Source organism: Lepisosteus platostomus, chromosome 22 (genome assembly GCF_059453375.1).
Source record: "Lepisosteus platostomus isolate fLepPlt1 chromosome 22, fLepPlt1.hap1, whole genome shotgun sequence".
In the NCBI taxonomy this organism is placed as follows: domain Eukaryota; kingdom Metazoa; phylum Chordata; class Actinopteri; order Semionotiformes; family Lepisosteidae; genus Lepisosteus; species Lepisosteus platostomus.
This window is the reverse complement of record NC_142632.1, coordinates 56,445-69,337: the sequence shown is the minus strand read 5'-3', so window position 1 is coordinate 69,337 and position 12,893 is coordinate 56,445. Positions and strand designations below refer to the sequence as shown.

At 43.5% G+C, this 12,893-nt stretch overlaps 6 non-coding genes across 6 annotated transcripts; 2 read left to right on the top strand and 4 right to left on the bottom strand.

Annotated features, from left to right (window-relative positions):
- Nucleotides 1–123: 123 nt before the first annotated feature.
- Nucleotides 124–196, bottom strand: trnah-aug (transfer RNA histidin (anticodon AUG)). The gene has a single exon. It is a non-coding gene; the product is annotated as a tRNA-His (tRNA).
- A 1,149-nt stretch (nucleotides 197–1,345) lies between these two features.
- trnat-ggu (transfer RNA threonine (anticodon GGU)) lies at nucleotides 1,346–1,419 on the bottom strand. Its single transcript has one exon. It is a non-coding gene; the product is annotated as a tRNA-Thr (tRNA).
- Nucleotides 1,420–1,798: 379 nt separating this feature from the next.
- On the top strand, nucleotides 1,799–1,880 carry trnai-gau (transfer RNA isoleucine (anticodon GAU)). Its single transcript has one exon. It is a non-coding gene; the product is annotated as a tRNA-Ile (tRNA).
- A 1,420-nt stretch (nucleotides 1,881–3,300) lies between these two features.
- On the top strand, nucleotides 3,301–3,442 carry LOC148642324 (U4 spliceosomal RNA). The gene has a single exon (XR_015929386.1). It is a non-coding gene; the product is annotated as a U4 spliceosomal RNA (small nuclear RNA).
- Nucleotides 3,443–8,881: 5,439 nt separating this feature from the next.
- Nucleotides 8,882–8,952, bottom strand: trnag-gcc (transfer RNA glycine (anticodon GCC)). The gene has a single exon. It is a non-coding gene; the product is annotated as a tRNA-Gly (tRNA).
- Nucleotides 8,953–10,519: 1,567 nt separating this feature from the next.
- On the bottom strand, nucleotides 10,520–10,593 carry trnai-aau (transfer RNA isoleucine (anticodon AAU)). The gene has a single exon. It is a non-coding gene; the product is annotated as a tRNA-Ile (tRNA).
- Nucleotides 10,594–12,893: the final 2,300 nt, after the last annotated feature.

Below are 12,893 nucleotides of genomic sequence, written 5' to 3'. Positions count from 1 at the left end.
TGTTTTTCTAAAGCTGTCAGGTGCAGTTCATTTACATGAAGGAAATCTCTTACCGGGTACGATTACAATGCAGTAAGTAGCACAGACTACTTAGGGAGTAGCCAGATGCGTTTAAAAACGACCCGAGCCAGGCAGGAGTCGAACCTGCAATCTCCTGATCCATAGTCAGACGCGTTATCCATTGCGCCACTGGCCCCGGTGTGACACTGCAGGACTGTAACCCAGTGAGATCAGCACTGCAACTAGTAAAATATTACCCCCGGTCCATTCTTTACCAAAAGTGAGAAAGACCTGTTTTCTACATTTTGTCTGTTTTAAAACCATATCTCAAACCAAACCAAGAGTCTGTCTTTTGCACTGATATTCTGATTCATTTCGATTTCAAAGAAAAAAAAAACATTATCTTCCAAAGCATCATAAAATTGTCCCTTCTTCCAGACTACTTCTCTCTTGTAGTAGTACAGCAGACCTTTCCAGGTGAGCAGATCACAGAGTCCGAAATATGCTTCCTCCATCAAGAAAAGTACCTGAACATGACTCTGTCTTCATAAAAGCGCCCCTGTAATAAAGAAATTAAATCCGAAATCAAGAGGGCAGTTGCCTACTGAAGTTCAAGAAGTCATCAATTTTAACCTAGCAACACATTAAAGGCTGCATCTATACAAGTACGATTCTAGAAATGCTCACCAGATTACGTTTTAAGAAGGAACTGCGCCTCAGGTTCCGCCGAGATCTTAACTTGGATGGCAGGATTCAGAGTCCGGAGTGCGGACTGATGGCGCACGGAGGGTCCACATACTGTTTTCTTCCGCGTGTTTAAACCGCCAGCGTGTGACTCCCCTGTCCCCGTGACCTCATTGCTCTGCTCTCGCCTCTGTGCAGCTGAGCCCGACTCATGGTAAAGTGGAAAAAAGTATGCCCTCAACGTGGGATTTACTCTGGATCGAGGATAGATGTCACTTTTTTATCATTGAACAGGATGTATGTGATGTGGCGACTAGTTTCAATTTTGTATCCTCTTTAAAAGATTAAGGACTGGGGTGAGCGTGATTTACCACCCTTTCAGCTAAGAACCCGACATGCGGACCGTTTAAGCTGCATAGACTCGGTTGTTTAACTCGTCTCCGTTAGCAGGGTTAAGGTTAAAGAAAAAAAACATTGCTGACTTCTTTTTTTTTTTGCCAGCCGCCAGCGCTGATTAGCAAGGTTTGTATTTCATGTTTTGCAAGTTGCATCCATTTTAAGAAAAACAAGTCGCGTTAAAGACAGGAAATGAATACTTGCAAGTCTAGCCGTAGGCGGTTGTCTGTAAGGACCAGTTCTGTTTGAGAAAACAGAACAAAGAAGGCACCGCTGGGATTTGAACCCAGGATCTCCTATTTACCAGGCAGGCGCTTTAACCAACTAAGCCCCGGCGCCCCAGGAGCATTATCCTTTTGCAGCCACTTGGACACACCACTCAGACACATCTGCATTCGGTGTGTGCTCCGCCTGCTCGCTGAGCAAGTTGCCACCTTTACATACAATAGCAATATCAACACCAAGAGAAAGGGTGACAAATGGCTTTTATCTGGAACTTTTGATGTCCAAGGAGCTCAATTTGCTTTCTGTGTACAACAGGGCCACTGAACTCCACACTGGCCACTGAACCACAGCAGTGGCTTGCTGGCTTGACATCTCCTAAGGAAAATGTTGAAATTGCATGTGGAACAGGAAAATGACCCTCGAGTACGAGGGAAAAAAAAGAAAAAGATCATCTGGAGCGCGCCAACCCATGTCCGGACAGCCCAGTTTCATTGACAAGGTGGCTGAGTGGTTAAGGCGATGGACTGATAATCCATTGTGCTCTGCAGACATGGGTTTGAATCCCATTCTCATCGCTCTCCATGTCTTACACGTTTGACGTTGGCCCTCCTGTTGTTTGCTCTGGTGCTAGAGCTGTACATTTTCTAGCGGTGGCTGAACATGGTATAGTGGGCCAACGTCGGTATCGAGCAGTGACAGTAACAGTACTTACTGCGCCCCATAAGAAATCGTTTGTCCCTGTTCAAAAGAGATTGTGCGATGTCCTGCAGCGTTCGGAAAGCAAACCTTTGACAGTTTGAAAAGAGGAATTTATTCTGCTTCCCGTGCCTGCAGTAGTTACAAAGTTGAACGTCTTTACACGATCTGCTGCAGTTCTCAGTGGGTGGGCTTTGTCAAATGGCTTGAAAAAATGCACTGTGTTTCGGCTCGGGAAACATCATTCATGAGCAGTGTCCTGCATGTTTTCTGTGTATAGCTGTCTTTTAACGCATACAGAATTCATTCGAAATCATTGATTTCTCCAATTAACAATGGTCCCTTTTTGAACCTGCGAGAAGCATTCTTTCCATGTAACAGATTTACTCCGGGGAAAGGCAGCATGACATTGAGAGTAGCTCAAGCTTTCAGCACCCGTATCGGACTGCATGTATGCAGACACCGCTCAGAATCCCCTGTAAGATTCTCCTTCAATTCCGTTTTGCAGTGCTTTAGCTCTTTCAAAAGGCTTCGCTTTGCTAGTCACAGTCCAAGGCTCATGACAGCATTTGAAACCAATCCCCACTGCGTTGGCCAGGAAATGAACCATGGAAAGCAGCTATGGTCACCACTATACCACCAACGCATGCCCACAGGTGCCCTGCAGGACACCACCAGAGAATGCTCACGATTTCGGAAGCTGTCTCCGGGACGTGCTGATTCCACACATCCTGAATAAATCATGATATTGTTAGTTGCTGTAGCTAGACGTTCAAATGAGTTTCATGGCCAGATGGACTGTTTCCTCCAGCGGTATAGTATTGCAGTGAGACAGCACAATGCCTGCAAGACTATGTCACGCTAAACGCCACAGATTGTGTTTGTCCGTTCGTGTCAGTCGTCCCGCAGCCACGGGAAGTGGGACACAAACATGCTGCAATGGTTTCAAGACGTTAGGATTTGTTTGTGCAACATCCAAGAAGAGTACTTGTGGCTTGAATGTGAACTGTACGTGCCCGCCCCCTTTCCTCTGTAGTGCATGAGTTCCTCCCGGCATGCCCTTCGTCATTGTTCTGTCATCTTGTATTTAAAGGGTTGTATTTCTGCTGCTGAAAATAAGCAACGGTTTTCTCACAACGCCCTTTGTTCCCAACGGAGCCCTTGTCTGTCATGAAATTCTTCAAAACCTCAAGCTAGAAGAAGAAGAAGACGACAAATATGAAGCGTTATAGCAACGACATGCCATGAGACGATCGATAACGATTTCCATAGGATCCCCGCGGTTGCCTGGCAACCGTCAGCTTTGCGCAGTGGCAGTATCGTAGCCTGTGAGGTTTAGCCGAGGCGCGATTATTGCTAGTTGAAAACTTTTCCCAATACCCCGCTTCCGCCGGTTTGCAATACAATCGGCGAAAGCAATTTTTGACAGTCTCGTCAGAGACTGAGCAAGGTGTTTAAAGACAGATTTTGTCATGGTAACATCATGGTAGAAAGAAACAAGCTTGTTACGTCTCAACAGAAACGCTCTTTAGCTCTTTCAGCGTTATGCAGAGAACAGCGTCTGTCGAGATCACTTTTGAGTCAGCGCGAAACGCCGTGTGCTGTCAGTTTGATTTCATATTGCTCGTAGCGGCGCCCGGCTTTTGTCTGTCAAACGTTAGGTTGCGCTTCTTCATGCTGCATCGTCGGCATGAGTGGAGCTTTTTAAACGTCTGTACTTACTGCGCCCCATAATAAATCGTTTGTCCCCATTCAAAAGAGATTGTGCGATGTCCTGCAGCGTTCGCAAAGCAAACCTTTGACAGTTTGAAAAGAGGAATTTATTCTGCTTCCTGTGCGTGCAGTAGTTACAAAGTTGAACGTCTTTACACGATCTGCTGCAGTTTTCAGTGGGTGGGCTTTGTCAAATGGCTTGGAAAAACGCACTGTGTTTCGGCTCGGGAAACATCATGAGCAGTGTCCTGCATGTTTTCTGTGTATAGCTGTCTTTTAACGCATACAGAATTCATTCGAAATCATTGATTTCTCCAATTAACAAGGGTCCCTTTTTGAACCTGCCAGAAGCATTTTTTCAATGTAACAGATTTACTCCGGGGAAGGGCAGCATGACATTGAGAGTAGCTCAAGCTTTCAGCACCTTTATCTGACTGCATGTATGCAGACACTGCTCAGAATCCCCTGTAAGATTCTCCTTCAATTCCGTTTTGCAGTGCTTTAGCTCTTTCAAAAGGCTTCGCTTTGCTAGTCACAATCCAAGGCTCATGACAGCATTTGAAAACATTCGCAACTGCGTTGGCCGGGAATCGAACCTGGGTTAACTGCTTTGAAGGCAGCTATGCGCAACACTGGCTCGCTCCAGAATAAATCTCACGTCGAGGGCATATTTTTTTCCATTTTACCGTGAGTCGGGCTCAGCTGCACAGAGGAGAGAGCAGAGCAATGAGGTCACGGGGACAGGGGAGTCACACGCTGGCGGTTTGAATATGCGGAAGATCACTGAGGGATCCACAGTATATGGACCCTCCGTGCGCCATCAGTCCGCACTCCGGACTCTGAATCCTGCCATCCGAGTTAAGATCTCGGCGGAACCTGAGGCGCAGTTCCTTCTTAAAACGTCATCTGGTGAGCATTTCTAGAATCGTACTTGTATAGATGCAGCCTTTAATGTGTTGCTAGGTTAAAATTGATGACTTCTTGTATTTCAGTAGGCAACTGCCCTCTTGATTTCGGATTTAATTTCTTTATTACAGGGGCGCTTTTATGAAGACAGAGTCATGTTCAGGTACTTTGCTTGATGGAGGAAGCTCATTTCGGACTCTGTGATCTGCTCACCTGGAAAGGTCTGCTATACTACTACAAGAGAGAAGTAGAGTCTGGAAGAAGGGACAATTTTATGATGCTTTGGAAGATAATGTTTTTTTTTCTTATACTGAAAATGAAAGGTAGTTGTTTCTATATGGACTCAGTCTTTGGAATTTGTATATATATATTTCAGTGATCCCTCAGCCATTCCTTCTGTATTGTAATTCAATTTCTCTTTTAAAATTCCTTCCCCACTTCTAGGACCTGCAGTTGCTGAACTCCACAATGGCTTCTATTGGAAAGTCTGTGACTGAGACCAAGTAAGTGTTCACTTTTTTATGAAACCATTATTTATTTAGGAGCAATGAGCAATTCTTTTATAAATGCAATAAAATCATTATGCTCAAACTATGAGAGAGAAAATTAAGGATAATTTAAGAAATCAGTCTTAGCTTGTTTCTATACACAGATGGTATTATTTATTTTCAAAGGAAACCCGCGAGGATTCCCCTGGTGTGCAAGATGTACCTGAATACTCTTGATCAGCTTCCTGCTCACTTGAAGAGGGCGTGTATGAAGCACGCCACGGCAGAAGAGATCAGGATGGCCTCTCAACAGGCGAGGGAGGACATGATGAATCACCTGAAAAACGGGGTCATCGTGGATTACCACAGAATAGAGATCGTGTCTGGTGAGGCAAACAGGATAGTGGTTGTAAGACTGCTAGAGTCCTTGGGCCTTTTTGTACATGGGAAGCCTGAAGACACATTGGCAAGGTGAGATATTTTTAATCTGTAAGGCTTCTGTAGTTTCTTTTTGAAATCATTGTTACAACATATTATGTAAAAGCATGTTGAAAAGAATCTACCTGCATTCCAGCGGCCCTGAGCAAGAGGCCGCTGTCCAGGAGGAAGAGATGCCAGAGGCTGCTCTAGAAACTGAACAGAAGCGGATAAGGAAGGGGAAGATGTGAGCTCTGAAGAACTCTATCAGCAGTAAGACTTTTTATTTTTCAGATGTATCTATTTTTTACTAAAATTCTAATTTGTCTTATAGGTATAAAATGTTTAAACCGGTGTTTTATATCCTTACAGGCCCTGAGTAGTTAAAAAGTATCAGCAGGCCGGAAGAGAGTGGCCCAAGCTTTACTCTATAGAAAGCACTCCCTGGATGCTCCTCTCCTGATTGGATTCAAACAGTACCTTACCAAGGATCTGGGAGTGGCAAATTATTCTCAGGAGGTATTTATTTTTTAAAGGCATTTAAAATTAAGTAATGGTATCTTCATTGTAAATGTTTTTATTTCTTAGCTTAAAATTCACCCATGTGAAATGATGTCAGCCATAAACATCATGACTCTATATTTCCTACCTGAATCTATTCTACTTAAATTATTACATTATACACAATTTGAGTTCATTTTAAAAAGTAAAAGGTAATGAAAGGAATGCATTTTCATAAGAAAGATAATACCGATATGCATGTGATAATCTTCCTTATATCATGTAGTGCATCATTTGGACACTTTGTGGGCTTCAAATACAAAGAAAATCATGTTCTATGGTACAAGATAAATACAAAACTTAAGCTTTTATTTTAATTAGATTTCTTTATAAAGCATAAGCAATCATTTATTACATCGCTTCTTGAATTAAATCTTTTAACAAGAGGTAAGACTTCTGTTACATTTAAACCCATGTTTAGCTGTGTTTTTTAGATTTAACTGAACCAATTTCTGTGTGTGATAATGTCCTTGAATTCTGACAACATCACACTAAATTACATGATATAAAACAGCTAATGTTTCTAGAGATAAAGTTTCTGAGATGCTTCTAATTACTTTTTATTACCAGGGACCGTTTAATTCACCTTGTACAGTACTGTAAGACCAAGATGCTTTTTTTAAAAGTTATTTAACATTTTATAGAACTTTGTCTACTATGGCAACATGATGTGCTTGGTGAAACTTGGAAAAATACTGCTTGGCCACTTATCTTAAGATAAAGATAGGATAAAAGTTTATCTTTTGCACCTACCTGACCCCCAGGGAAGGCCAATGCTTTCTAAGTTGATGGTTCCCTACAGTAGACTGTACTTTAATTTCAAAGGTAATGTATATTGACCCAAATCAGTTTTGGAATCCAATCTACTGACGAGATGGAGCACATCCTTTTTTCAGGATTTTAGCATCATACGTTTGGTATATTTAGTCCCTAATGCTGAAAGAAATGATCATAGAACATTTGGACACTTTGTGGGCTTGAAATACAAAGCAAATCATGTTCTATGGTACAAGATAAATACAAAACTTAAGCTTTTATTTTAATTAGATTTGTTTATAAAGCATAAGCAATCATTTATTACATTAATATATGTGAAAATAACATTTTAGCATCATACGTTTAGTATATTTAGTCCCTAATGCTGAAAGAAATGATCATAGAACATGACATCTAACCTTACCTGCGGTGTTTTTAATCCCTATTGCTCAATGCACAGTGAAAGCATTCCATACATGTGTCTGACAATGAGGAATGGGCCCCTGAGACAGTCATTTGCCTGTTTCACAAATGATCGTATTTTACTAGAGGTTCTGTTTGGGATTCAGATGTGCATTCGGACAGCAATCCCTTTCAAGAAATGATACGTTCTGGATGAGGTCAAAGGTGCTGGAACACTGTATCTAGGATGTGTTTGCAGAGACTGTGTGTCTCCTGCTTCAACGCAGTGATAAACAGATGTGCTCCTTTAATTTATTGGTACATGCCCAGGGCAGTAAGCAGTCTGAGGATTTATTTCCAGATGGCATAGAGCAGTGAAGCAGTGAAGTAGTGCAAAACACTGGATCATTATATTATTAGAATCTATTCTACTTAAATTATTACATTATACTCAATTTGAGTTCATTTTAAAAAGTAAAAGGTAATGAAAGGAATGCATTTTCATAAGAAAGATAATACCGATATGCATGTGATAATCTTCCTTATATCATGTAGTGCCTCATTTGGACACTTTGTGGGCTTGAAATACAAAGAAAATCATGTTCTATGGTACAAGATAAATACAAAACTTAAGCTTTTATTTTAATTAGATTTGTTTATAAAGCATAAGCAATCATTTATTACATTAATATATGTGAAAATAACATTTTAGCATCATATGTTTAGTATATTTAGTCCCTAATGCCGAAAGAAATGATCATTTGTTTAACATGCACGGGTCTGTCTCAAAGGATGCAGTACTCCTGAAGGGCCTCAAACCCTACATTTCGGATGCCTAGCTGTATCCCTCACATGTGGCACCTCAGAATGACTTCTAACCTTACCTGTGGTGTATTCAGTCCCTATTGCTCAATGCACGGTGTACATACTGCATACATGTGTCTTGAGAATGAGGAATGGGCCCCTGAGACAGTCATTTGCCTGTTTCATAAACAGGGACCTGGACCTAGACCTGGCCCGTACAGGGCTCAAACCCGCGACCTTGGCGTTATTAGCACCACGCTCTAACCAACTGAGCTAACCGGCCTCATGACAGTGCTCCTCTCTGTGCTGCAAAAAATCAAACTCAGGGAATTTCTTTTGTCCTCCTTTGAATAGAAAGCCGTGTAATCAGTGTACGGGCTTTCTCGTGCAGTTTCATGGTTCTTGTAACCCAAATCCTACACTGGCCTGAAGTGCCCCCCCATTTCACAGCATTTTTCAGCTGATTTAAAATGTACCTAAAGGAGAAGCATTATTGAAGACCATCAATTACCAAGAGCTTTTGTCAAAGGTTTTGGTGGTCATTTTGAATGACCACAGAGCGCTGTGACCTCGGTTTTATCCAAAAAGACAGCGCCCTTTTACAACACAGCATCTCCGTCACTATACTGGGGCATTGGGACCCGCACAGACCTCAGGGTGAGCGCCCCCCCGCCGGCACCATTAACACCGCTTCCAGCTGGAAGCTTTGTTTTTCCCTGTAGCTCACCCTCATCCGGATTCTGACCTGGCTCACACCTGCTTAGCTTCAGTGGGTTTTCAGTTGCGAGTTGCAAGGGGATGCAAGTGATGGAGCTGCTCGCTGCAAAAGCCACTGCATTGGCCGGGAATCGAACCCGAGCCTCCCGCGTGGCAGGCGAGAATTCTACCACTGAACCACCAATGCTCAGTGCCTGTCCCTTCAAAAAAGACGCTTTTTTGGTGCTCTGTGCAAAACGCGTCGACATCTGCTTCCAGCTGCAAAATGCCATTTGCGGACGCTGAAGAACTTATTTCCAAGGCAGCGGGTACAAGCGATTGGGCGTTTTAAAACCACCAGGAACAGCAAAGAGGCACGCTTCTTTGCTTGTGCCGAAACACACCGACTGAAGGCGGACAACGTAGTCGGCAAGATTGGAACCTGTGCGGGGAGACCCCAATGGATTTCTAGTCCATCGCCTTAACCACTCAGCCACGACTACAGCAAGCCCCACCGCCGCTGCGTTCTTGCTACAATCTTACCTGGATCGCGAGGCGCCAGCGGAAGCCTATTTCAAAGTCGTTCTCCGTTTCAAAAAAACATTTCCAAAATACAAGCCTTGCAGACAGACACGCCTCAGAGGACTTAAGGGTGGCTTCATGTCGGAATGATAAAGTCTCCCCGTCCGGACATGAAAATGCCACTTTGTTACACACAAAAAAAGAATCAACAACAGAGAAATGCCCACAAGCATTTGAAAAGCCGCACCACGTCGCACTTGAAATAGCTCTTACATTAGTGGTAGACACAGGAATCGCCTTTTTATTTACGCTCTTACCAACGCGATGGAAAGCAAAACAAAGCAAAGCAGAGCAAAACAAAACGAACAAACGAAAACCCTCACGTCCCGCACTTGCATATAACGCCGTTACGTGCCCAAGCGGTATTGTACGTCATCCTAGCACTGCACCCCGGGGCGTAAGGTATATGGGAACGAGCACACGCCACGAATCGTCTCGAATCACTCCCTACAGCTGTAAGGCGCCTTGAAGCCTGCACCCCCAACATTCTTCTTTGCGCATCTGTGAAAGGTAAACTCTTGAGCAAACTCTGAACCAGCTCTAAGGAAACTAATCCGATTAGACGTTACTTTGACTCATCTTTTTACTCTCAGTGCTGGATTGCTCAAACTCCTGCTAGGGTTAGGGTTAGCATTCACACGCTACTTAGACACTTTGTTTACGCTCAGTGCTGGATTTTGGGAACTTCAGGACGAGTGGGAATTTTCTCCTATCTGTCAATTCTGTTTTGTTTTGGAGACTCTTGGCTGCCTATATTGTACAGTGCAGCGTGAAGGAAACATTTTCCAAAACTGTGTCAGCTCAAAAGTTGTAAGAAAACCTCTCCAGCTGCTTTACCTCTCTTCATTTTTGTCATTTAATGTGACAATCGATGTATAACTGGAGCCTCACATATGCAAATGGTGAGGCTCCAGTTCGACACCACTTTACAGTATATGACAAAAGCATGGCAGACTGTGCCGGACCAGCTGGTAACTTCCGCTTATTTTGACCATATTAAACATTGGAAATCTTCCCACTTGCATTTGTGACACTTGATTTTGGCTCCACCTAAGACACTCTTAAATCTTCAAACACTTTTCTCTTCTCCCGCAACACTCTTGTCTGTCGGCACTGTGTGGCAGCGTTGCAGGACAACCCATCTCACCACGGAAAGGAACCTAACAGCTTTGGTAAGAGAGGAGAAAAGGACATGGCCCATACGGGGCTCGAACCCGCGACCTTGGCGTTATTAGCACCACGCTCTAACCAACTGAGCTAACCGGCCTAATGACAGTGCCCCTCTCTGTGCTGCAAAAAATCGAACTCAGGGAATTTCTTTTGTCCTCCTTTGAATAGAAAGCCGTGTAATTCAGTGTACGGGCTTTCTCATGCAGTTTCATGGTTTCACAGCATTATTCAGCTGATTTTAAATGTACCTAAAGGAGAAACATTATTGAAGACCATCAATTACCAAGAGCTTTTGTCAAAGGTTTTGGTGGTCATTTTTAATGACCACAGAGCACTATGACCTCGGTTTTACATCTCATCCAAAAGACAGCGCCCTTTTACAACAGAGCTTCTCCGTCACTATATTGGGAGATTGGGACCCGCACAGACCTCAGGGTGAGCGCCTCCCCGCTGGCCCCATTAACACCACTTCCAGCTGGAAGCTTTGTTTTTCCCTGTAGCTCACCCTCATCCAGGTACTGACCTGGCTCACACCTGCTTAGCTTCAGTGGGTTTTCAGTTGCGAGTTGCAAAAGTTGGGATGCAAGTGATGGAGCCGTTCGCTGCAAAAGCCACTGGCCAGGAATCGAAACCAAGCCTCCTGCGTGGCAGGCGAGAGTTCTAACAATGAACCACCAATGCTCAATGCCTGTACCTTCAAAAAAGACGCTTTTTTGGTGCTGTGTGCAAAAAGCGTCGACATCTACTTCCAGCTGCAAAATGCCATCCGCGGACGCTGTGAATTTATTTATTTAGACACCGCTCAGAATCCCCTGTAAGATTCTCCTTCAATTCCGTTTTGCAGTGCTTTAGCTCTTTCAAAAGGCTTCGCTTTGCTAGTCACAATCCAAGGCTTGTGACAGCATTTGAAAACACTTGCCACTGCGTTGGCCAGGAATCAAATCCGGGTCAACTGCTTGGAAGGTAGCTATGCTCACCACTATACCACCAACACATGCCCGGGGGAGCCCTCCAGGACACCACCAGAGAATGCTCACGATTTCAGAAGCTGTCTCCGGGACGTGCTGATTCCACACATCCTGAATAAATCATGTTATTGTTAGTTGCTGTAGCTAGACGTTCAAATGAGTTTCATGGCCAGATGGACTGTTTCCTCAAGTGGTATAGTATTGCAGTAAGACAGCACGATGCCTGCAAGACTATGTCACGCTAAACGCCACAGATTGTGTTTGTCCGTTCGTGTCAGTCGTCCTGCAGCCACGGGAAGTGGGACACAAACATGCTGCAATGCTTTCAAGACATTAGGATTTGTTTGTGCAACATCCGAGAAGAGTACTTGTGGCTTGAATGTGACTGAGCAAGGTGTTTAAAGACAGAGACTGAAAACTGTTAAAGGATGAGTCAAAGTAACGTCTAATCGGATTAGTTTCCTTAGAGCTGGTTCAGAGTTTGCTCAAGAGTTTACCTTTCACAGATGCGCAAAGAAGAATGTTGGGGGTGCACGCTTCAAGGCGCCTTACAGCTGTAGGGAGTGATTTCAGACGATTCGTGGCGTGTGCTCATTCCCATATACCGTACGCCCCGGGGTGCAGTGCTAGGATGACGTACAATACCGCTTGGGCACGTAACGGCGTTATATGCAAGTGCGGGACGTGAGGGTTTTGCGTTTGTTCGTTTTGTTTTGCTCTGCTTTGCTTTGTTTTGCTTTCCATCGCGTTGGTAAGAGCGTAAATAAAAAGGCGATTCCTGTGTCGACCACTAATGTAAGAGCTATTTCAAGTGCGCCGTGGTGCGGCTTTTCAAATGCTTAACAGGATGATTTTGCATGCACGCGTGCTTTCATGCAGTCGTGTGTGCAACCATGTCTGCTTACGTGCAAACGGGCGTGGTTTCATGTATGCAAAAAACTTTCCTGGGCTCTTCTGAAGCACATAAAATTATTTGGAGATATACATTTGTCTTATTTTCCTCTTAGGCTCTAGAATTGATAACTTTTTTTTCATTTTTGGCATTTTTCATCATTTTCCAGAAAGTGGTTGCAAGCCCAATATCATGCGAAGAAACTTCAGGATTCGGGGATCAGTCAATGGATTTTCTTCAAAGTTGGATTTTTGCACTCTGTGGACCAAGAGATGTTGTTCTATAATGTTTTTTTTTTTCAAATTTAAAAATATCATTTTTTCATGGAGCTTTGAATGGGATGGATTCACCCTCCTTTAGCCAGGACAGAGCTCCAGGAGCCTGGGTAGGATTCTAGCTTTCTCCCCTTGCAGGCACCTGGCACAGAAGACAATATTTTTTTCCTTAAAATCTTTTTTTTTGTGTTCCTTGTTGTTCCAAACTTAATTTTAATCACTTTTAATTAGAGATTTTATCAAAAATAGTGCAATAAATGAC